Below are 26,324 nucleotides of genomic sequence, written 5' to 3' on the forward strand. Positions count from 1 at the left end.
AATTTTCGGTAAATCTGATATCATAAAACGAGTTCTATACAAAATAGTGACCTCTTGTTTTTGATTTTATTAGAAATCAACTGAAAACAATTTATTTATGACTTATTTTCCTAATGTTGATGTATGAGAAAGAATATAATGATGTACATAAACAGAATAAAGATAGAACCTGGAGTGATTCCTAAAACTTTAGGAAACATGCCCTACATATATCCTCACAGTTATTTTCAAAGAAAATGTTGGCACATAGAGAATATAGTATAATTTTCTATGAATTGCGTTTCCAAAGTTTTATTACATGTGTCAGTGGAGAGCTCCAAGAGAGGAATGCACAGACAAAGGAATGAGCACACGCATGGCACACCCTTGGGAGTTAAGACAATGTTGCTTACAGTCGATCAAGACAACAGTAACAGTATCATAACTGTAACAGACAGACAGCAGGCTGTATCCATAGCTAAATATAGTCTTAAAAAGTATTTCCTTGATTCTCATGTCACATGGCCTCTCAATAAGAATGACACATATGACAATATCTTTTTTTCGATTTTTCATATAAGAAGGAAATATTGAGTTATGGAAATCCAAGATGAGTTGCTTAGAGAACTAAACAGAACCATATATAGATAAATACTTCATATAAAGCCTTTCTATTGTAAAATATATAAAATGGTAGATAAGAAGTTAACCCATATAGAATATTCATGAAGTCAGAACTTCTCTGCTCATGTAGATATTTCCCATCTATATCCTCTTCCTTGTATTATCAAGCAAGATCCTCACATAACCTAAGTATCTGAGTTAAGATAGTGGAATACTAATAAGGAAATACTTGAGAAACATTGGAAGTGAAATAACAAAACAAAATGACTGCTACTGGTTAATTGTATATAATTGCAGTGATGGCTTTGCAACATTTGTACCACATCCCATACTGCAAGGATGCTGTGTGGGGAAGTGCCATCCAGATATATTAGGACAGATAATGTCTTCATGCAGCTGAAATCCATTCAGACTCTTTCCTGATCTACATACTTATTGCAAAAGGGTATGGGTCCTTGCTCACTTTGCAGATGATGCCATACTGGTTTGGATGGAACCCACAATGTGTTCTATGCTGTTCTAACATAAGGATAACGTATGAGAAGATGGATAATTTAGTTTGAGTGCCTACCTTGCAAGCTTGAGGATGTGAGCTTAATCTCAAGAATCCATGTTAAAAATGTTGGGTGTGATGGTATGATCCTGCACTCTCCTGCTGGGGAAGAAGAGATAGGAATTTCCTTGGGCTGGCTGATCCCCAAGAACTTAACCCACTTGGTGAGTTCCAGGCCAGTGAAAGATCTTGCATATGAATAATTAATGAAGACTGGAAACAATTAGATTAGAGAGATGGCCCAGTGGGTAAGAGTGAAGACTTGAATTTGTTTCTCAGAAGGCATTAAATGAGAGACCCTGACTCAAAGAGGAAAGGCCTCTTTGGCCTCCATACCTGTTGCAAGAGGGTATGATCAACTGCCCATATATGTATGCAAATAACAACACATGCTTAATTTGGTGAACAGTAACTAAACATTCAATCTGTTCCGCTGTGACTTCCATAGTTCACACAGGTGTATACACATACATATGAATACCCATACCCCTGAACAACACACACACGCACACACACACGCACACACACACACACACACACACACACACACACACACACACACACACACACACAGGAAGACAGGATAAAGTGACACATGAGGAAGAAGGGCATAGATTTTCTGAGAGCAACAAGATGCCAGAAGGTACAAATGAAGATTTTTCTCCTAGATCTCTTTGAGGTGACACTTTGATGTTGGACATTAAGCTGTTAGAGCCCTCTATCTTTATTCCTTTCTTTTGGGGACTTAAGTGAAGGACACTTCATTCAAACTGTTTTTCTCAAGAAAATGTTGTAGAGGAGGAGGTGTCTGTGAAGAATTAGGGAGAGGATGCTTGTTAGAGGGGGCAGTCAGTGAAGGAAATTATAAATATCAGGCAACTCTGATGCTATAATCTTTGTTTCTGTGGACTCTGATGCTGCAATTTCTGTGTCTGTTTACTCACAAGTGTTTCCCTTCTTAATTCTCACTACAGTCTTTGTGATATGAAAATGTTGACAGTGCACTTGAGATTGAGGCGTAGAAAGCCCAGGTATCTGGCTCAGAATCACAAACAAACAAATGATAAACCAAGAGCCGAATCCACACTTCCTGATTCCTGATGGGTCTTCTTTCTCCTTAAACTGGAAATTAAATACCACTACTAATAAAAATCCAGGAAATATTTTATCACTGGAGGGTTTAAAACTAACCATGGTACAGAAACAAAGAACTCTCAGGAGAAATAGTCCTCTCTGAGTAGAGTGATGAAATTGGATATCATAATAGATCTTTTCCAAGTATAATTATGCTCCCACTCGAGTATGGCACTGGCTAAATGCAAGTTCATTAACATTTTCTTCTAAGTTAACTGGAAAACAAGATTGATTGACATTTTGGAGGTATTCAACATTTATATGCAGGAAATTTAAAAGACTTCAAATAGATTCAAAAAGCTTTCTTAAGATAGCCTGTGTGGCTATTTTACACTGAAATGCTCTATTGAAAACAGGTTCTTCCTAAAAACTGTAGCTCCGTAGACCTTCCAATGTTGGCAGCCTTGCCTTACTCAGAGGCCCCAGGGAAGTGGTCAGTGTCCCAAACCTGAAAGAATGTCAGTGATCACTAACACCCTGTGTGCTCGCAGTATCTTGCACATTCTTTTTTGTCTTTCTAATGATTGTAACCTCAGCTCACAGTGAATGGAAGGGATACTAGAAATTGTCATTTTAGCACATCTTCATGCACTTGGTGTCAACAGATATGAGCAGTGCTCATATTTCAGCTTAGGAAGTCTTCAATGACAATGTCAAGAATAATTGGTTTTAGGAGTGATTTCACTGCTATATAATGTTATTTCTGATAATCAGATACATTTTTCCAATTTTAATCATGACAAATTTTCTCTTTGCATTGAGCTTCTATTCAAAACAAAGCAAACAGAAATTTGGTAGAACTATTTTCCTATTTTCTTGATATAGAGACAGAAAACAACTTATAGGAGGAGGCATTTATTTAGCTCACAATTTCAGGTCATTGACTACTATTGTGTGAAAGCCACAGAAAAAGGACTCTGAGACATCTGGTCTCATCCATAGTTCAGAGAAAGAGAGAGAGAGAGAGAGAGAGAGAGAGAGAGAGAGAGAGAGAGAGAGAGAATGATGAATCATGAATCGTGCTAGTGGTCAGATTTATTTCCATTTATATAAAGTTCAGAGCTCCTGTCTAGGGAATAGTATTGCCCACAGTGTGTTGAATCTTCCCACATTCATTATCTTAATTAAGCCAATCTCCCATAGATTGTCAATGGATCAATCCAGTGCAAATAATTCCTCATTAAAACTCTATTTCTAGGTACTTCTAGACTGTGTCAAGTAGAATAAAACCTTACATGTCGGAAGTCTAGAAATGATGTATCTTTTTCATCATAGTATACCTTAGATCTATTCCAAGTATGGACAGTGTCAATGTGGAGAAATAACCAATATCATTATTTCTTGAATAATATTTGAACTGAGCTTTCCTTCTTGGAACTTTTAAATAAAATGGAGGCATTTAATGAACATTAGTTAATTCATTTATTTGAACATCTATAAGCAATTATAAAAGTTTTCTCTGGACTCAATCTTTTTTATTGGTTATTTTATTTATTTACATTTCAAATGTTATCTCCCTTCCCAGTTTTCCCTCCACACACCCCCTATCCCCTTTCACCCCTTTCCCTAACTCTACAAGGGTGCTTTCCCACCTACCCACCCACTCCTGCCTCAGCACCCTAGCATTCCTCTACCCTGGACCGTTGAGCCTCCGTAGAACCAAATGTTTCCCCCTCCCATTGAGGCCAGATAAGGCAATCCTCTACTACATATTCACCCCATGTACTCTTTGGTTGGTGGTTTAGTCCCTGGGAGCTTTTGAGGGTCTGGTTGATTAATATTATTGTTCTTCCTAAAGGGTAGGGACAAGATAAGCCATCATGTGGTGGATAGATAGCTTTGTGTTAAACATATGCATTATTACAAATATTTATGTGTATTTCCTCAGTGAGTAGTAGCAACTGGGTTCTAAGTTTAGATAATATTGTCTACTCGAGGGATTTTGAGCTCTTAATGGTAAAATGGCAAAATAATGAACAATGATATTACGAAGAAATGTTTACTGAGGATAAATTAAATCTAGGGCATGTATCCATATCCCATTAGGACAGTAATTTGTGACAGCTCACCTCTTTGGCAATTCATTTTAGGTCTATATCACTATAAAAAGAAGAGTGAGATATAAATAGGTACAAACCTGGAACAAGTTTTAAGAGTACTGACATACTGCCATCTCTAGTTCCTAACCATCTACTTAATATTTGAGAATAATATAGAGAGACAGCATTACAATACCTTTGCGATTTGAGCCATAGGAGCTAGAGTTGCCTACAGAGAGTTACTTAGAGCAAGACAGGACCTCTGTCTCTTAGAAATAGGTTATGAACACAAAATAGATGATTCCCAAATATGACTGGATAACAATATGTACGTGGAGATTCAAAAAATACATGAGTAAAAAATGTACTTCAAAATGGTGGTTCATTATCTGTGTTTGAGTACAAACCCAAATCTGACTAAATAAGTTCCACTGAACTCCGTGCTTGGCCTGATACTCTTGCATGGTTAACAGCAAACTGTATGTAGTATGACATTAATGAACCACAGAATCTGACTCCAAACCATGTCACTAGAGAAATCTTTTATCACAGAGCTGCTGTAGGATGCCACTTGCACATGTTCAAGTAATCCAGTGATTTTAAACATATGCCTTTATCTCTTTAGAGTTCTGTACATGCTCCACTATGGCTTCTCCTTTCTACACAAAATCCACTTTGTTTTTGTTGACATGTTCCAGACTTGTTGAGACAGGATTTGTTACATTTATCTCTCTATTTACACAAACCTCTACTTTTATATAGTTTATAAATTAGTATCTGGAATGGACCAATAGATCCAACAGAGGTCTGACTCAAAGGCCGGATGACCAGTAGAACCATCAGCAGGATAATTTCCACACTGTTACATAATAAATGCTCTAGTTATGTGTATGCAATCAGACACATCAGAGAGAGAAAGACTCCTGGGGAGGCAGGGCTTGAGGTGGGTATTCTGAAACCATGGGCAGGTTCTCATGTAAAACTGAACTCATTAATGAAATAGTTGATGCCTTAATACCAGTATCTGTGACTCCTTCTGTTATCAGTCTAAGTAGCTATTGTCCCAGAATAAATGCATCTTTCTCCTGAAATTCTTTCTTTTTTCATGAAATTTTAAGTAATACACACCATTACAAACCTGTATAGATAAGCTTCTTTCATGAGCTAGCCATGACCAATGTAAAATGTAAGCCCCATTTAGAAAGAGAAATTGAAAAAGTGGACTCAAGGAAGTCCACCTTTGAAAGGTAATTTTAGCTCTATATACAGGATATGTAGAATTGTGGCTAATAATCTAAAAACTGGACATCTTGTCTACAAACTCTCTCTATACAAATATTTACATTATAGCAAAGATGCTTGCTGTCACTAGGTCTTATCTTTGCATTTTGAAATTGAACTCACACAGATAGAAAAACATCCTGTTTTACTGACAGCTCTTAAACTCAAATAGTACCATTAAGAATGAAATTGAATCAATTAAATAAAATACCTCATATTTGACTCAGTAATAACAGAAAAATACAGTTACATGAATTCTCAACTATCAATTAGTGTGTATTAAAGAAAGGTTTTCCAGTCCCAAATGCATTATGAAGTAAAATGAAAGCTTGAGGTTGTTCCAAAGAAACAAAATGAGTCAAAGTTTCTCATTTAAAAAAGTGGGAATGAGGGGTTTTATTCTACCCATGCTATTGTCTGCTGAATGGGATTAAATGGGCACAGAAGCTTGATGTGGTCAGGCGACAGATCCTGTGAGCATAGATTAGTATTGTGTTGTATACTAATAGTTTTAAAAGAACATTAGTGTGAAACTGCAGTGAGCCTACATACTGGTAGAGCAATAGGATATATAATTAAAACTAATGTGGGTAATAAATCAATTGCTACTGAACTAAAAATGCTACCCATAACTGTGCACCGGTCAGATTATTTAAAGCATTCTAAAAGTGCTCATGGGTATATTTACTCTTTTGTTCTTTTTACAATGAGCACAGACATGCTCATATATATTTTGATAAATATATATGTGAGTTATTTCTGTTTGTCTTAGTGGTGCTTATGCAAGTCAATACTAAAACTTACCTGGTTGTAAGTTTTATTAAAATAGAACGAGATTATGAGATGTTACATGATCTCTATTGTGGGGTGAATCTCTAATGAGATCCTGGGATGTGAGTCTGAAGGACGGCCTGTTTCTTCACTTTTATTTTTTTTAACTTAATATGCATCCTAAATTCTTTGACAGATTTCCTTAGCATAAACCCTCTAAAATGTCATGATAAGCTTAGAAATAAAGGGTTTGGTTCAAACACCATTTTCCTATAAAAGTGCCTTGTATGCAGTGTATTTAGTCTAAAATATTTTGATATCAGAATACTCTAATGTCCAGTATTCTGAGTTCTCTGCTCAAGATATGGTGTCAATTAAGGTAATCTTTGTTTAATATCATACCTGTATCTAGAAGTAAAAAGGTCCTTAAAGAGAAAATTAAAACAGCTAGGATTAATTAATCCTGGTAGTGGAATATCAGGTTATCATTTTATAAGGGCAATGGCCTCTATAAAACCCAAGCTAATATTGTTTTAAATATCAACGTGCCACTTAACACTTGTGTATACTCTGCAAAGATTATCATAGTTCATCAGTGTTTTCTTCAATGAAATGCTACTGGGAAGGTAAAAAGATATTATACATTAAGTACTGATATCCTGCCTTTCCTAGTTCTTTCCATGAGATTTTCCAAGCAAAATTACACACTGGGAAACACTGTTGTACTGAATAACCTTCTTAGAATGGCTCAGTGACCCAAGATTTTGGATATACAGATACCTGAGGAGAACTGTAAGCAGAACGCAGAGTGGGTAAGCAGAAACTGCTCTTTTGAGGCAGGAGGATCTCTGTAGGTGCAAGGATGCCCTGGTCTACATCGTAAGTTTCAGGACAACTCAAGCAACACAATGTAGACCTTGTTTCAAAAGAAGAAAGGAAGGGAGGGAGGGAGGGAGGAAAGGAGGAAGGAAGGAAGGAAGGAAGGAAGGAAGGAAGGAAGGAAGGAAGGAAGGAAGGAAGGAAGGGAGGGAGGGAGGGAGGGAGGAAGGGAAGGAGGGAGGGAGGGAGGGAGGGAGGAAGGAAGGAAGGAAGGAAGGAAGGAAGGAAGGAAGGAAGGAAGGAAGGAACTGAAAGGAATTCATATCCTGAGAAAATGATAATCAGGGCAATGAGTTGCCTGAACAGAGGCCAGACAGGAGATCAGAAACCATATTGATGGAAAGGAACACAGATTTAATTTTCATAACAGCAGAAAACTGTTGTAGGTCTGGAGTTTTAAAAAATACACCATACATTTCTTTGTATATCCCTTTCAATTGTTGATTTAGTTTCATCCATATAAATGACTCCACACTCACTTTTGTCTTCAATAAAAGGGATATTAATAACTTAACCACTTAGCTAGCTAAACAACCGTGAGGATCTCAGATTACACATACATAAAGACTGTGCATCAGCTGTACAATCAAACGAAGTCCACAAAAATACCAGGGGCTATCTACTGCAAGAGGCTGTAAGCTAGAGTAGAAAATGGACGCTGGTTCCTTTCCATTTTGTGCATCTGATGTTTTCTTTAGGGTTTTATAGTTTGTGTGAACTTGAAACAAGTTCCTGGTGCAACCCTTGCTTTTCCTAGTCATAGGCAAAGCAGACTATTTCTACAGAAACTGTAGAAATAACCAGTTCAGGCACTGGGTACTCTCAAACGGAATGCTTGGCAGCTTACGAATTCTCTGAAATTGACAAAATAAAGCACTCCATTTAGAAACAAGACCAAATAGAGACGCTTCAATTCTTCAACAATTTCTGTGGCTACTTTTATCCATGAGACCTTGATTTGTTTACATGGGCTTTTGTTCAGTGTACAAACTTTATTGAACATATAGTTCATACTTCTGATACTCTGCTTTCTCATCTGCAATGAACTAAGTAATAATATCTGTTGCCATTTACACATTTGTTTAAGTGTTTACACATTTATTCTAGGCATTGTACTTAAAGTCATATTATCGTCTTATTTAATCTTTGCAGTGTCTTTTCAGATCAGTTGGTGAGTATTTTTGTTGGGGGTGATGGTTTTGTTGTTGTTTCTTTTTTATTTTGTTTTGTGGGGTTGTTTTTGTTTTTATATGAAAGACTGAAGTCAGACATCACTCATACTCACTCAGCCAGTGTCAGTATGTTCTTGAATGTGATTGCATTAAACGTGGAAGCCAGAACTGTGTCCGCTACAGGAAACTGATTTCTGATGAGAGATGATGGGACATGCTTAATCTTTAGTTGTGTGATACCCAGCCCCTACAGTCTCTTGGAATGTCCCATTTTTATTCTGACTTTTTTTGTTTCTCACTTCAAGGCCAAACCAACTTATCTTACTAGTTATATCCCCCATGGTGTTAAGATCATTCAATAGCAAACTACAAATGGACATATAAGAAAAAGTCCACAATATTCCATTAGCTTACTCCGAATGCAAGGAGAATGCAGTATTGTGGTGTATAACAGGCTTTACCCTTGGCTTCTTTATGACCTTTCGTAAATTATCTGTGCCTAGGAATGCTAAAAATAAGCACTATGAAAACTGTGTTAAGAATTAATTCAATGTACCTAGTAGAGTGATGCACAGAGAGCATTCAGTTAATGTCCATTATCAACAAAAACAGTGTTTGTAAGCTACCATTTCTCTTTCCACAAGAGCCAGGCTTAAATTTAAAATTGAAAGCAGGGCTGGGGATTTAGCTCAGTGGTAGAGCGCTTGCCTAGGAAGCGCAAGGCCCTGGGTTCGGTCTCCAGCTCTGAAAAAAAGAACCAAAAAAAAATCTTTAAAATCGAAAGCAACGTATAACTTTAAAATTAATCTTTTTGTTAATTTAAATAATGAAATTTTTAATAAACTAGAAATCTTCCTTCCTGAACTGCTTGGATTTGTTTATTTTCCTGTGTTCTGCTGAGTATTGACCATAATACCAGGGTGTGAGACAGGTGTTAAGATTATACATGGAGATGGACAGGCGCCTTTTAGGGTGTGGAGCTTAGTGAATGAATGAGGGGTGAGTTTTGTCAAGCAAGCATTACAAGAGGAGAATTTTAACAGTGAAGTAATGGCAGTTAAAATAGTTGACCTTCAGAATTCAGAAGGCAGAGTCCCCTGATTCATTTCCCATCTCAAGTTGACGCGGTGTGTCAAGGCTATAATAAAATGAAGCTTTTCTTAGTGCCCTGAAAAGGCAGCTTGGGAAGAGATGGGCTTTGATATAAAGATTGAGAATTTTCATTCTGGCTTTGCCATTTAGATGTTATGACTGTGGACCAGTTGCTTAACTTTGAGCCTTTAGAGTGACAAAGAACAGACTTTATAAAATGGAGAGACTAATGTGAATTGTGTGAGAATAAGTCACAATCTACGCAAAGGCCCCTGGCTCAGGGAGGAGCTCAGTCACAGCCAGCTGGAGGAGGTGGCTGCAAGTACTAAGGAGAGTGGATGTCACAAGGAGGAAGGGGCCATAGTCACAGCAGATGTGGCAGAGACTTTCCCTTTGTTTGTTCAGATGCTCTCTTTATAATGGTAATGGAGTATTATAAATTCAAAGTCCATTCTACAGATAAAGAGAAATGATAGTGGGTTTCCCTGTAATTAAGCCTTTTTTTTAAAGCATTTTAGTCAGATTATAAATAGAATATAGGATGCCTTCTGTGGTGAATAACACGCCCTCCTAGTTTTTCTAGATTTATGAATTTAGCCCATATGAAATTAATTGTTGGAGCTGTATTACATGGATGTGAGACATCTGGAATAATAGGATTTTATTGTTAATAGACCTCTCAGGATCCCATGACAAACATCCTTATAATAGCAACATATGCTGCTAGTTTAATGAAAACCATCATTGACAATTAATGGTTCTATGCTTTCAGTAAATTACACATTTTTGAATTTTTTTATATCCTTCATATTCATTCTCATGAATTTAGATTGTGACTTGCTTGAAATTTTAACTAGAGCTTGCTACACAAGGAGAAAATCTCCCTGCAGTATGTATTCTGAGGCATGCCTGTGCCATTTACTTAGTTGATATAAATGACTACAGATGAGCGCCATTACTTTGAAGCACCCAAGCAAACCCCCAAGCATTTCTGTACTTACAAAACATTATACTGGAGTAGATTGAAAAGAACCACTAACCCACGTGAGTACCCATGCTGCTCAGAAAGAGGATTTTTATCTACTATTTCTTCATCAGAGGAGAAAATAGAATCTTAGAAACAACCTTTTCTTTTCTACAAGAAGAAAGGTTTTCTACTTTCTTGTTTCATTGGACTCTTCAACAGTCTACCCAGGAACCTTCAAATAATGTTCTACATGTATTGAGCTTAAACTGGCCTGAGCAAGGAGTGTATGTAGAGTCCTGAGAATGAAATTTTGACATATTTTCTGAAATGGTTACATATAATGCAAGGTCATGAGTCCCGTAACTGTGTGAGAAAAGAATACTCTGTGTTTTATCTGGGCTCAGTGCTAAGGAATTGAACTTGGTCATTACATGATATATTCTAGAACAGGTGTATTTACAATGTAAATTCATATTTATTTACAAATAAGAAGGCAAAAAGCCTAATACATAAAGGAGCAAGTTCAAAAGAGTGGCTGGACATCTCTCTAGTCTCAGAAAGTTCCACAATCTTCCTTTTAACACATCTTTGATACATGGCCAAATGTTGGCTCCAACCCTCCTCAGTAGACACGTCTGCCACTGCTTCTAGCCCATCTTTTCTTGAGTCCCTGAGTATCAAGTATTATGAAAAATAAGTGACTCTCCTTAAAGCAGCATGTAGATATGGTTTTCAGATTTCATTTCCTGGGCAACTTTATGAGTAATGTGGGATAATTCTAGGAATATACAGGGAAGCTCTTTATCCACTATGAGATGTAACTAACACAAATAAATATTTACTAGTTCCTCAGAAACTAGTAAACTAGTTGTCGGGTTCTGGTTCTCCCTCTAATTCAGTTGTGATGATGGTCTGCTACGTAACTTTCATGAAAAGAGGTCTTAGCAAATCCTTCGCTTGTGTCTTGCATTCAAATTTCCAGGTGTTAGTTAAGTGGCTTCAGGTCCTACAGCGTGGCAAAAGTCCAAATGTTATCAGACATTGTCATCTGATACCGTATATATGATGCCTAAATATTATTCTTAACTCTTCTGAATCTTCTGAAATAAAATATATTGTCTTGATTCTAGACAGAAATTTCAGAGAATCTCAGAGTTACCATGCAGTGCTCAATGGTGGCTCAACAAACTGGAAAGAGAACAAAATAGCTTAATATTTTGTTAGGGTTTGAGTACACTCTAAGAAGATAGAGTGTATGTCATTGAACACTCCTACATAATTCACTATTCTTGAGATATGAAGATTTGAAAAGTTGATAGTAGTCTACACTAGTCATAAAATACAACATATGCTTTCATCTCAACAATGATCAAGAACAAAATAAGTTGTACACAATTTCTTTCTCTAGCAATATAAATTTCTCCATGTAAATTTTAGCTTCAAATATCCTTATTAGATGGGAGCCCTATTAAAGTTGGTGCAGGTTCTACATTAACAAACCCAGTGGCAATACATGGCAAGGTGGAGAAGACATCTCATAGAATGTAAAATTTGTTAAGTGTATTATAACTACACAGGTTGCTTCCCTAAAAGAATAGAATGATGCTACTAGAATGGGAACAAATTATAATCATCTCGAGGGACCAAATCTTTGATGTGGCTGTGTAGCTAGCCCTACATCCTAGCTGACACATGCCAAATGCTCAGTGAATGTTGGCTGAATGAAATAATGTCATCAACTGACCTTTTCACATGAGTCACAGAACTAAGAACAAACAACCAAGGTCAGATTTAATAAGACTTCACAAGCTCATGGCCACAAGTGAAGTGTTTTAGGAATGAGTTATTTGAAGCCCAGTGGGGAAAGTTTCTCTTCAATGTCACAGACCTCTGTTGTTACTTTATGAATAGATATAATGGCTTATCTTGATGACAAAGAGCATTCTGGGGTAAAGATGGAAAGTATGGTCTGGATTAAGTACTGTCAGTAGGCAGTGCTTTGCATAGTTTGAATAACAGAATCTATCCTCACAGTCATCAGAGGCTCAGGGAAACATCAAGGACATTAAAGATTTGTTTTTTCCTTTTCTGATCCACCCCTGTAATTCTGTCACTAAGTAGAAGAGAAAGAAGATTCATCAAAATGTTACACATTATATTTGTAGATATCTTTCCCTCGTGTTCCTTTTCTTCAATAGTAAAACAAATTATGGAAAGTTTCTGAGATGTCTTTTTATCCTCATAAAAATATTTGTACTACATTTTGAAATGTTATGCAGATAATATTCATCTCCCTTTGGGGATACATGATGCACAACAATATTCCTTTTCTGAATAAAGAAAGAAGAGAAAAGTCAATCCAGATTGCAAACTAAAACGACTCTTCCTTTTCTATTTTTCCTAGGTTCTTTTAATATGTAAGCAATGCTGTGTATATGTCATAAATCATACCATGTATATGACATCGACCTTTCACTTAAAAAAAAACTAAAAGGAGGCAGTAGCTTTCATCTATCTACTGTTTTTTCCAACATCATGATAAATATCTGATAGTGCTATCTTATTTAATAGCCATATCTCTATGAAGCAGATACATGTCGCTGTTTGAAAAATAACCCTATTCAGAGTTGGCAAGCATGGTCAATGAGTGAAGACTTTTCAGCAAACATGAATACCTGAATTCATTTCTGGAGATTACATGATGAGAGGAAAGAACAGCCTTCTGCAAGTTATCCTCTGACTTCCACACAGCATTATAACATCCCTGGTCCCTAACACAATACATAAAACATATAAACAAACTAAGTTTTAAAAAAATGTTTAAAGATTAAGGAAGCCAAAGATTCTTGACATTTGGATGTATATGCCATAGTCCATCAGAAGCACCCTGTGTGTCCTGCGCTCGCTCTCTCTCTCTTTCTCTCTCATGTTGTAGTATTTATTTATTTATCTATTTATTTGTTTATTACATTTAGGATTTATAATTTTATGTTGCCACTCACATACCACTATTATATTTTAAGTATTTTTAATATTTTTTAAAAAATAGTGGATAGTTTGATTTTAGATTTCAAATGTTATCCCCTTTCCCAGTTTTCCCTCTCCCATCCCTCCTCACCCTGCTTCTGTGAGAATGTTCCCCCTCCCACCCATCCACTCCCACCTCAGCACACTGCATTCGCCTACACTGGGGATTGAGCCTTCACAGGACTAGGGCTTCTCCTCCCATTGATACTCGACAATGCCATCCTCTGCTACATATGCAGCTGGAGCCATGGGTCCCACTGTGTGTACTCTTTCGTTGGGGGTTTAGTTCCTGAGAGCTCTGGGGGTTCTGGTTGGTTGATACTGTTGTATCCTATGGGGTTGCAAACCCCTTCAGCTCCTTCAGTCCTTTCTCTAACTCCTCCATCGGGGTCCCTGAGTTCCCAAGATACAATTCACACACTATATGAAGCTCAAGAAGAAGGAAGAACAAAAAGGATGCATCAGACCGCTTAGAAGAGAGAACAAATTATTCATAGGAGGGAATACAGGGGCAATGAGTGGAGCAGAGACTGAAGGAAAGGCCTTCCAGAAACTGTGCACCTGGGGATCCTTTCCATAGGCAGCCTCTAAACCCAGTCACTATTGCTGATGCCAAGAAGTGCTTGCTGATGGGAGCCTGATGTGGGTGTCTCCTGAGAGGCCCTGCCAGAGCCTTGCTGATACAGATTAAGAGGCTTGCAACTAACTACCCTGTGCTTTCTAACCAGCCCCCTAACTGCCACTCAATTGAGAGATAATGCTTCCATCTTCTCTGCTATCCCTGTGTGTTGTCCCTGCCTTTGATTTTGTCTCTGTTTGGACAGCTTATTTCCATGTTAGTAGAATACATGTAACTATATAGTTAAGGTTCTGGTTTCCCCTCTCTTTATTCTTTGTGTCAATCTCAGAGATGTTTAGTTTTTAAAGTAAATGCTACCCTAGGGCAAGAAGTCAGAATTTAAACTTAACATCTTTTGACTTCTGAAAGCTCATGCGTTTTTCATTCTACTAACATGACCAAACTTAAAGATAGACAGAAAGATTAACACAATTATATTATTAAATAACGTGCTTAAGTAATACAATTATATTCAATTTACATACCTAATACAAATATTCCAGAGTTAAGGAACAAGTAGGAATTGTAGAGGTAAAGCTAATGTGGAAATACATAGCCAGAGAAGAGTGCAAGATTTATATAAGATATTAGAAAGCCTTCCTAGGATTCACCAATTTTTAATGTCATTGTTTTACAATTTCTTTCCACATGGCCTGTGGGAGATAGAAAGTTAGAGCAATAGGAATCAAATGCTCAGAAGTTTCTGGAAAATATTGTGTGAAGAAATACGTAGGGGTTATGTTGGATTTTTCTGGTGTTTTTATCTCCTGAAATGTTTCTTCCTTGTGTAAACTTTGTGCATTTACTACCCATCAAGCATAATGGCATCCGAACCATATGGTAGAGAGTCTGATGCCAAACACGCATGAAGGCCAGTCAACACTTGGCTAAAGTTTACATGTGGAGATAGATAATTGGTTACTGACTAGTGATTTAATGTGTCTTCTTTTGGGAAAATGTATTAGTTTTTGTGATAATTATATGTGATGTATTTTCATTATATCCATTTCTTCCCTACTTCTCCTTTTGTCCTTACCCAGTGAAGTTTGTTTTCTCTTTTACATGAATCCATCAAGTTCAATTTTTGCTGGCCATGTATTCTACATGTATGGCCTTTTACTGCAATATGATCAATTTACCAGAGGCTACAGACATAAAGAGAACTGACTCTCCATCTCCCAGCAACTATTAATTGCCAATAGCTTTGTGGCTCAGTTTGAGACTTATGTCTACTTCTCTTTTCTGTGCTGGCTTAGACAGAAGGAATGAATAGATCTCAGAACGAACACCTGAATGTGCCACGGCACCTGTACATCTCTTCACTCAATATTTCCTAAAAACAGCTCAGCAGTGGACTCCTATAATTTTCACTTTCCACCTCCCACAGAGCCTATCAGGAAGAATTTGTCCACTGGTGGCATTAAAAGTTGATGAATCATAGTAAGACTTTCCAACATATAATATAAACAATCCAGTCTGCCCAAGCTACACATTTTCACATCACCTTTGCATTGCTTACCCATTTCTTAACAATTCGGGAATGTAAATTAAATATAAGTGCATTGCTAATATGTATTATTTAATAATATAATTGTGTTACTCTTCCTTCCTGTCTTAAAGTTTTGGTCTGATGTTAGCTTGTATGGTCCTTGTGCATGCTATCACAATCACTGTGTGCTTGTTTGTAAACCTGTTCTGCTGTTTGGCAAACACTGATTCCTTATATTCACCTAGCATTTCTGACTTTTGCAGTCTTTCCACTGACACTTGAGCCTTAGGGACAGGTTTTGTGATATAGATGTCCCATTTAAGACTGAGGATTCTGTAGTCTCTTATTCCTTCACCTTGGTCAGTCTCGGGTCTCTGTGCTAGTTATCATCTACTGCAAACACAAGTAGATGATTCTCTGATGAGGGGCAGAGAGTTGCAGTAAGCTATAAGGATAACAACAGCTTACTAGGGGCCAATTTAGTAGTGTGTCTATTTAGCAGATAAAGACCAATAAGTTCTCCACTGGAGACTTATTGTGACACAACTAATCATAGGTTCTTGGCAAGAAACTGGTGCCAAGAGGAATAAATAACACCAAGAGACCTTCTGATTAGAGATTTAAATTATTTTTACGATTTATTTTTATTGCATATGTTTTAATGCATATTTTTATTGCATTTGCCTGCCTGCATGTCTGTGAGCACATTGATGCATTTTATTAAAATGTTGAAAGAAAACTTAAGATCCTCTAAAAAGTGGTTATAGATGGTTCTTAGCTTCTATGTGTGGCCGAAAACTGAACTGACTTCCTTAGTTACAGCTACAAGTACTCTTCATGACCGAGCATTACTGAGGTTAATTTAAATCTCTAGCATGTGATTAGAACTTGTTAGCAGAAGGACAATATTTCAAGTGACATATTTCAGTTTGCAAAACTAGGGGTTTGCTCCTGGTCTCTGTGTGCTAACATTTGATACTGCTAAATATCTTTAATGCACAGAATGATAGTCCATGACAAAGAATTAAAGAGAAAGGTGAATCTAAATGTTAGGGTAGATGTGTAAAAATAGGGATGGCAAATAAATCTGCTAATTAACATAAATCAGGATGAGTCCAATGAGAGCACATACATGGGAGAGGGATTACTCTCTGGCTTCTAGCAAAAATTACCTTTGGATATGAGATGGAGGTCAGGGGAAGGCAAATGGAGAGAGAGAGAGAGAGAGAGAGAGAGAGAGAGAGAGAGAGAGAGAGAGAGAAGAGCTAATATGTGAAGGTTAGGTTAGATGTTAGATGTGTGGATAAACATGAAATGAGAATTGTGACATTGGAGATAGGGCGTATCTTATATATATATGCCAATAATATATAACATTTATTTCAGTTATTCTTTATTTTTTAAAAACACATTAAAGTATATCAAGTGCTCTAGGCAGAACAGAGACCTAGCTAGGCATTAAAATAAAAATAAGTTACGTACAGTTCTCAAATTCACAATATTTATGGTGTTTCCAACGTGTTTTCTAATGAGTTATATATAACAAATGGATTAAATCAGATAGTATATTTAAGGAAATAAAAAATTAAATATGATTAACAATACTCTTTCTAAAAGACACTGCAGAGAATAACATGAATATCTGCACTTGTGAATTCACATATAAATATATGTGATATATATGTGTGTATATATATAATATGTGATATATATTCCAAAAGCTATGCCTGTGAAACAATATTTTTCAAGAATATCTTCCAGAAAAAATATACAGTCAAGTATTATGTGGAAAACATGATTATTAATTCAGATCTCCATGTCATCTAGTGACAAACCTAAGCTTACCTGAAGCTTAGCTTAGGAAGAGCTAAGTAGCTGTGCCTGGAATTTTCAGTACTTCAAACTTGTAGAATTTCGTTTTGGATGTATGTTAATAATCAAGGAATTTAAGTAAGATTTAAGGTCACCATCATATGAGATGTGTTTGGTGCAACTTTTGTTGGAGCACCCTTGTTGAGAATGAAGTTGAATAACTGAGATACATTGAATGGTGCCAAAAGAGAGGAAGACAAGAAGAAGCAGGCAAACTATAGCTCTAAAAAGTATATACAGAATAAAAATGAGTGCTAGATTTAGCAAATGCTACTTAGAACAAAGTATAATGAGATATGTCTATGAAAGTGCAATAATAAAGATAAATTACCCTTAATGTCCTCTTAAAATTAAATAATGGGTGAGTAAGAATTTATGTTTAATGTTAAGATACATTGTGAATTAATTAGTTCCTAAGATGACATAAAGCACCACTGGGAAATCATAATGAAAAAAATAAAAGCATCAGTCCAATGATCTGAAGCACTACATCCAGTGTAAGTACCTGAGTTTCACTGACTCTCCCATGTCCCTCAAACATTCAGGTACTCATAGAGGTACTTAGTTGTCTATGCTTCCTGTGAATATAATTTAATAAATATAAAATGCATATATATTATATATATATTTATATAATGAATTCCTGCTATTACTCATACTCTAAACCAATGTCCAGATCCATAAACAATTTCATTCAGTATTATGCATCTAAAATATTTTTTGGAAATATCAATGTTAGAATTTATAATTTTCTAATGCTTATTCCTTAATATCAGATGATCAACATTTCTTACTATTCCAGTAAGGCTGAAGTCATGATTTTAATGCCTCTTTTTCATTATAACCAAATATACTAAAAGGTAACTAAGCTCTTTGTATCTGGAATACCATATTTTAAGGGAAAAATTTAGTTCCTGTCCCCCTGGAGATTATAATCTAAATTAACAAAAGGTATCAGTTTAACATATATTTAAGCATGACAATATATCTGGATTATCATAGATTATAGCAGTAGTTTAATATATTTTCATTTGTTTTTAAACTCTACCTGTGAAGAAAGCTGAGTATCAACATTTTTACTATTATAATCATTGTGATGATGATGATGATGATATTAAGTTGGAAACAAAATCAAGAGTTATTCTAGTTTTCAATAAGCAAATTTGGAAAAGGTATAGCCATTGTTCCTATCACTTCTATCACAGAATCAGAAATCTGAATAGTCAAAGAACAGAAAAAGTATTCCAGAGGCAGCTTAATAAAGTCTGTAGTATCAGGCAGGCCTGCTGGCTGTTACATATCTACAGAGGGTATGAGATTTATAAAACTTGAATGTTGAAACTGTACTATGTCAATTTTTATGACCCAGCACATCTATACATTTGTAAACTTATGTTGCTAATGCTCCAAGACAAGGGGAAGATGTAGTCAACACCCCCAAGGAAAAACAAAGCCAATAGTGATGTGGCCAGAGTTCATTCTCTGGGACCAATGAGATTCCTAGAGTTTCTTAGAAAGCATAGCTAACAGATTCCTTACAGGGATGTGGTCCCCCTCTTTCCCAATAGGCCTCACCTAGAAAACCTTTCTACAGTAGGCATGGAGGCATTTTGTAGTGCTGGATACTCTAATATTTGCTCAATTACATGTAGTCTAGCCCCTCTCCAATGTCATGTAAAATTAAGGGAAATTTTCATGCAACAGGGAGAAGAGAGACTATATATTCAAATGATGGCCTTGACCCCCCACACACACACACCTCCATGAGGTGGTGTAAAGACAACAAATCCAGCTGGAATGATCCTTTTACAAAAGGGCCTAGCTGAATACCTCAAAATGGCACTTCCTTGGCTCAAAGGACAGTCACTCACAACTTGAATGTCCTGCAATGAATTAACTGAAAACTCAACCAGAAATAATTTTAAAAATCCTCACTGTCTCCATTCTAGGTAGAGTCTCAGATGCTAAAGGGATCTACTGAAATGGATGTTGATTGCAGTATACAGTGATGAGGGATAATTCAATTGAGCTCTTCTTCTGACATGGTATCCACTACTGTCTGCTAATAAATTAGCTAGCACTACTTCAGAGGTTAAAAATCAGCCAAATAAAGTGGGTGCTTTCCTTCATTGGGAAGTTTCAGAGGCATCACAGGATGGGAGAGGCAAAATACCCTTGGTAAAAGAAGACAAACACACAGCAAACTGCATAGGGTCTCCATTACACCTGGAAACAAGTTGGCCTCTCAGGCAATTCACAAGCTTGCATATTCCATGGATAAAACTAGACTTGAATAAAGAAAATGAGGTTTTCCTTTTAGCAAACATGTTTTTAACACTTAAACGGAATGATCAATGTGACTGTGGGCTCATTGCCCCAAGTTGCAGATGTAACTTTCTCAGATACGCAAAGAGGATAATCCAGGGCCATTGTACACACTGACTACCTTATCTCAAGCAATTGCAAATGTCCAAGGCTCCTATGCACAGTTTCACATGGTTTTCTCACTTTATCATCAGACTAGACACTTGATACAGCACTCTTAGATTCATTATAGAGACGGAAACATAAAATGAGTATCATGTGAAAAAGAAATAGTGACCACCATAGGGTAAGTGGGTTGCCTGAAGACACAGCCTACACTTGAAAAGCTCTGGAAAATAACCTTGATTCCTTGTTTGCTGTCCTCTAAGATGCCTGTGTCCTTGCACGGCTTTCTATAAATGCTGAACGAGGACTTATTAAAACCCTCTCAAGCCTACTCTTTGTCAATTGGAATAATACTAAAAGAACAGCACGCGTAGGATACTGTAGAACATTTGATGATATAATTTTTGAAATTATGTAAGGGTTGGAGTTTCAAAGACAACAAACACCATTCTAGTGGGGCAGAAGGAAAAGTTAGAGTTTGCTTGGTCTATACATGGGAAAATAACAAAAACTACCCTACCTAAGTGATAAAAGTGTGGACAAGAAAACAGACCAACACTCACCAAGGACCCAGAATGTGTAAGGAAATTTCTAACTGAGGAAGCTGAGGTATTAAGATTTCCAAAGTGTTGCCTATCGTCCTTCATGAGGCTGGGATTAAAAAAAAAGTCCAGTTTCCATGGCGTCCTTGTTTCCCCAGTCATTCAACAGTGAAATATTAGGTGAAACCTGCTGAGTTTTATGCTTTCAAAGAATTCAAGAAACACTGAACACTTCATGGTTGCTGTGGGAAGAAATCTTGCACTGGGTAGGTTTTGCTAGTGGTTTTTCAAGTGTCCCCCTCTGATACTGTGTGTGACTCTAGCCATCTGTGAGTAATTTGGAAATGTATCATATGTGACTTGCTTCCAATGAGAGCTACACTGTACTGTTGCTGCTGGTGAAGAGGGAAAGAGACACTCAAAGGGAATGAGTACCTGAACATACAAATACGTCCTCACAGTCGAGATAGGGTTCCTCTTCCGAGCTCTTCTGGCTCGTGGCACTGGCTTATACCACACATTACTATGAGCAAAGAAATAAGAGGCCCATATGCTTTAAAAGTGAATCGGAGGCATTTTATCTCCTTGATCCTACAGATACTAGAGCAGCAAGGCTTTAAACAGAACTGCTGCCAAGTTAGGCACAGCGAGGAATGTCAGTTTGTCAGAGTACATCCCATAGAACAATATTAGGCTATGAAGGAGACTCAAATCAGGAGCTGAATCGAAATAGAAAATGTCAAATAGCCTAGCATCCAAGAGGTGATCTCGAATCAGAATGCATGTGAATTAGTAAGTCCAATTCAATTTAGCAAATACATATTGAGTCAGCTTGATCAGAGCATGCACTATGTTACATGCTAGGGAAATGTCAAGATTATAAAGAGAAGTTTGAAATGATTTTGTTCCTCAAGGAATGTGTAGCCCAGAAACAAGCTATACATGTAAAAGGTAATTAAAATGTACTACAATAAAAATGGCACCGTGGTATATGTTCTGCTACTAATTGCTTTTTATTCCACATTATGTTTCCAGCATTCATCACTGGTATTATGTGTAATTGAAATTTTTCTTTTTCGCTGCTGAATAATTGTATGTGATGTGATTACATTACAATTTCAAATCTCAAAAATAAAGCCAAGTAAATAATGTGTTGCTCAAGAATCAAAATCACACATACTTAAAGCAAAAGCAAAAGGAAGGGGATTGTCAACAGGAAGTTCAGGATCGAGCTTATTTCTGGAAGGACTAAACAGACTGTCTCTACCTGCACAGGTATGGATTTAAGAGGTGGTCATCTTTCATCTGTTACCTGTGGCACTTAGTGCCCGGTTCATATTTACTTATTTATATATTTTCTCATTACTTTATTTTGACATAGGATCTCACTGTGTACCCTTGGTTGGTCTGAGATCTCTATGTAGACCAGGGTGGGCTTGAACTCACAGAGATCTGCCTTCTTCTTTCTTTCAATAGCTAGTATTAAAGGAGTGCACCACCACATCTAGCTGTTGATGTTTAATGGTTTTTGCCTAAATATGTAAATATATCTATACATATGTACATATATTTAATATATGAGAATATAGTCATATAACCACAATACATACTATTTTGTATGGATCATAAATCTCCTAAGGGAATTCGCAACAATGTTTAAAATCCAATACATAGCATACGGTATATGCTAAGAAAACAAGATACTTTACAAATTTGACTTATAGAGTATATCCTCCGAGAATGTGTCCCTTATAATGTATGTTGTATCTGAGTTGAAACTTTGAGGAATATATAAATACTTGCCTCAGTCAGAGAGAAACTCCATTCCTAGAAAAAAATGTTTGTACCAGAAGGCCTTTTGTATTTTTGCTTTTCCTGTTTATTCTCCTTTTTCTCCATCATCACAGTACAATCTGTAATAATATATGATTTTTAAATACATGAATAAATAAATAGTCAGGAATTTGATAGACCAGTGTAAACAAGTATATGAAGCCATACTAGATAAAACTTGAAAGACAAAAGGGAGCTTTGATAATCCTGTAAGGATTTTAAGGAAACGTGATGGCATTATAAATAGAGGAGTGATGGATTTGAATTTGAATTGTAGAAAAGTCTGGCCACAGTGAGAAGCAGACCTAGAAGTTTCAGAGAAGTGGTTTGAGGGGAGAAGCTAATACACAAGGATGTCACAATTCCACTAGTCCCTCAGCACTGATGTCCTTCTTTTGCTAGCCCATATTTCATATTCTCTGCAATACAATTCCTGCACACAAGAGTTGGCCAGCTCAAGCTAGTTATCTCACCATGCTGCCAGCACAGGGCATGAAATAATTCTGAAGATGTGAAATGAGTATGAAGGTAAAATTGAGCAGGAAATGAAATGAAAGGCCCACAAAAACATAGAAAGGGAGGGGGAGAGGGGGAAAGGGAGAGGGAGGGAGAGGAGGGGAGAGGGAGCAGGAGGGAGGGAGAGAGGGAGAGAGAGAGAGAGAGAGAGAGAGAGACAGACAGACAGACAGAGAGACAGAGAGACAGAGAGACAGAGAGACAGAGAGACAGAGAGGTGGTGGGCAACAGTGTTTGGAGGATTTGGTATCTTTTTTGTCCACAGACCTGGACACAAGCCTACTCACACCTGACAGAGGATTTAGTTCGCGTTGAAGTTTATCTTAGAGAATATTGATTTCCTTTTCAAATTTCTCAGCACTTCCACTGACATCTTGGCTAAGGAAAGTCTATCTTTCTATTGAAACATATTTTTCCCTTTCTGTACAGAAGCCCAAGACAGTTGAGATTGCTCACATCATGCCTTCAAAGTGTAGCAGTCAATTTTGTAGTGAATAGACCCAAACAAATTTTAAGGCAAGAATCCTGTTTGTTGACTAACTTGTCCTTAAATGTGTGTGTGATTTTCAGCCCAGTTAGGATGGATCACATTTTTGCTCACAAAGAGTATCATTTAGAACTTAAATGAAAATACATTGGTTTGACGGGTAAAATTCAAAAATAAAATATTTGTAATTGAACTTTCACACTAATATATATGTATATATATACATATATATATATGCGCTGATTTTTTCATTGTTTATTCGTTGTATGTTTACGACTTTATACAGGTGCTATAGTGCATGTATAGAAGTCACAGGACAGCTTGTAGACTTCAGTGGCTTTCTCCTTCTGCTATGTGGCACCTGGAGCTCAATGCAAAAGCACCCTCTCTGAGACTACTCACCAACCTTCCATTGATATTTAAAATAATTAAAAATAAAGATAACTGAAAAATTTCCAACTTTGTCTTTTATTTAACCCTTTAAAATATGAAATGTCTAAACATACCTAAGCCCATACAATGAACATTTTCAGCCTAGAGACAAAGGATGTTTGTACGTGTGTATGTAAGTGTGTGCATATGTGTGTGCATGTGTTGCATGTATGTATATATGTGTGTATATATATGTATAAATATGTATATTTGTGTGCATGTATGTATATGTGTGTATATATATTTTTGTATGTGTGTTATATATATCTTTCTATCATTATTTTATATATATGTGTGTATATATGTATATTTGTGTGTGTATGTGTGTTATGTGTGTGTGTGAGTGTGTGTGTGTGTGTGTGTGTGTGTCAGTGTCTGTGTGTATCTCTGTGATCAATGAGTCATTCGCCTACAAACACAGAATTCAACATTGATGTTTGTATGAGTTTTAGAATCTTACTTCCAACATTGGCTACTATGTTGATCTCTTACTATTAACTTACTAGGAAACATAGAATCAGAGCCAATGCTTTCACAGAACTTCACAGTTTAGACAATTAAGGTACAATAAGAATTTCAAAGTTCTACCAATGTCAGCTAATAATTCTGGAGCTGTCAGGAAAGGTTTCCTTTTAAAGATAGAAATCCAGTTAAGAGTGGTTTAAGTCTGTCCCAAGACCATAATATGAGCAATTGCATAATAGATTCTAGAAGCTAAAGCAAGCTTAATGTATCTAGAGCAAATTACAGCTTATCTAGAAAGGTGTGGTCTGCCCAGTGAAGTAAGAAATGGTGAAATGCTTCTTGCACTCATTCACCCTTGAACCCAGAGCATTTCATAGCTGAGGAGTGTTGACCATTGGATTATAAATCCATCAGTAACTTGTCTTGAGTTAAAGGTCTGAGAAAGTTTTGACAAATGGTGACAGAGACAAATCCACTTAACGGACTGAAATTAGAAGACATTCAACAGAGAGACAAAACTAATCTACCTGAGGGAGAGGAGCTAGTCTCTATGCCTTAATCCGCTTAATGATTCCTTAATAATGCAGGAATTCGCTGATCCATTATGTGTCAAGTATTCTGACTCTAGCTCTTGGGAAAAGGGCAATGAACAAGGCATCCCACTTGAGTGTACCAGGGAGATCAACAGGCCACATGCCTCTGTGGTATTCAGGAAGGCAGTTAAATAAACAGGTTACAGTTCAGAATTGTCAAGAAGTTGGGATTCCCATGCACTTTTGACTAATGGTTAATATCCTGCTCATCTGAGGCTATGAGAACAATAATCGGATGTTTTACTTGCTTTCTTAGAATGTGACAGTATTGACACCCAACTTCCATTTTCAGGAAAAAAATGTGTGTATACCAATGTATTAATGTGCACTACTATTGCATATGGAAGACTTATGGCATATAATCTCTAATTATAGAGTCATAGTTTTCTTTTCCCAGGCCACCCTGACATTAAAATGCTTAGAATGAAATGAAAGATTCATACATAATATGAAAACCATCAAGATTTAGTTCATGGTGCCACAAAAAGGTTAATTTTAACCACATATTTGAAAAGTTTTAAAGTTAATAGGCAGACAAAATATTTGATTAAATGCCATGAAATGCACAGAGAAAGGTTCAGCTTTTAAGTTTCAAGAGATAAGCTATGTAGGGAGGAAGTCTAAAGTTAGAACCAAGGTTATTTTTATTCATTCTAAACTGAGATGGTGCTGAAAGAAAAGTGAGGGGAGAGCCACAGGGATCTCCAGTAGAGAAATCCCATATCTTGTGTCACAAAAAATAATATATATATGTATATATATATATATATATGTGTGTGTGTGTGTGTGTGTGTGTGTGTGTGTATAAAATAGTATTTTAAAATTTAATTTATCTGTATCATTTCTGCGGAACAGGGCTGACAACTGATAGGATTGATACTCTCCAGGGAGATAAATCTGTAATCCCAGCAAGTGTTATTATAGCCACTGCATTCTTACCACCCTGAAGATGAAGTGATCATTTTATTACAATAAAATTATATATGTGTGTTTCTCTATACTCAATTATGCAATAATTGAACACTCATTACATGTAACACATAAAATGTTATTTATGCATTTAAATAGAATACAGAAAATTAAATACTATTATTTCCTATATCCAATGAGGAAAAGATAGCATGGGAAAGCCAAAGTAAAACAATCATTTCTCGTCAGTTTAACCGACAAAGAGGTATAAGCCATGCAATGGGAGGAAGAGGAGGAATAAATAGAGGGAATATTAATTAAGGGATCTATGAACTGTGACACTTGTGAATAAGATTGGCGAATCTGTTTTAATATAATTGTCAAGTTGAGAAGTGTTTTGTATTTAAATAGGTATGCTCATTTCAACATTCTTTATTAATAAAATGTATTTCAATGTCAAAAAAAAAAAAAAACCAAAACAATCATTTCTCAATGGGGCAAAAATTTGACTCAGAATAATCTAGTCTAATGTGTACAGAGAACACACTAAAGAAAATCTCTCGGGGTTGGGGATTTAGTTCAGTGGTAGAGCGCAAGCACAAGGCCCTGGGTTCGGTCC

General features: G+C 36.5%; 1 protein-coding gene across 4 annotated transcripts in view; it reads left to right on the forward strand.

The window, feature by feature from the left end:
* The window catches only part of Tenm4 (teneurin transmembrane protein 4), a 2,974,939-nt gene that overhangs the window by 1,034,167 nt on the left and 1,914,448 nt on the right, over positions 1 to 26,324 (forward strand). The gene's annotated exons all lie outside the window — the stretch shown is intronic.

The sequence above is a fragment of the Rattus norvegicus genome, chromosome 1 (assembly GCF_036323735.1).
Source record: "Rattus norvegicus strain BN/NHsdMcwi chromosome 1, GRCr8, whole genome shotgun sequence".
Taxonomy (NCBI): domain Eukaryota; kingdom Metazoa; phylum Chordata; class Mammalia; order Rodentia; family Muridae; genus Rattus; species Rattus norvegicus.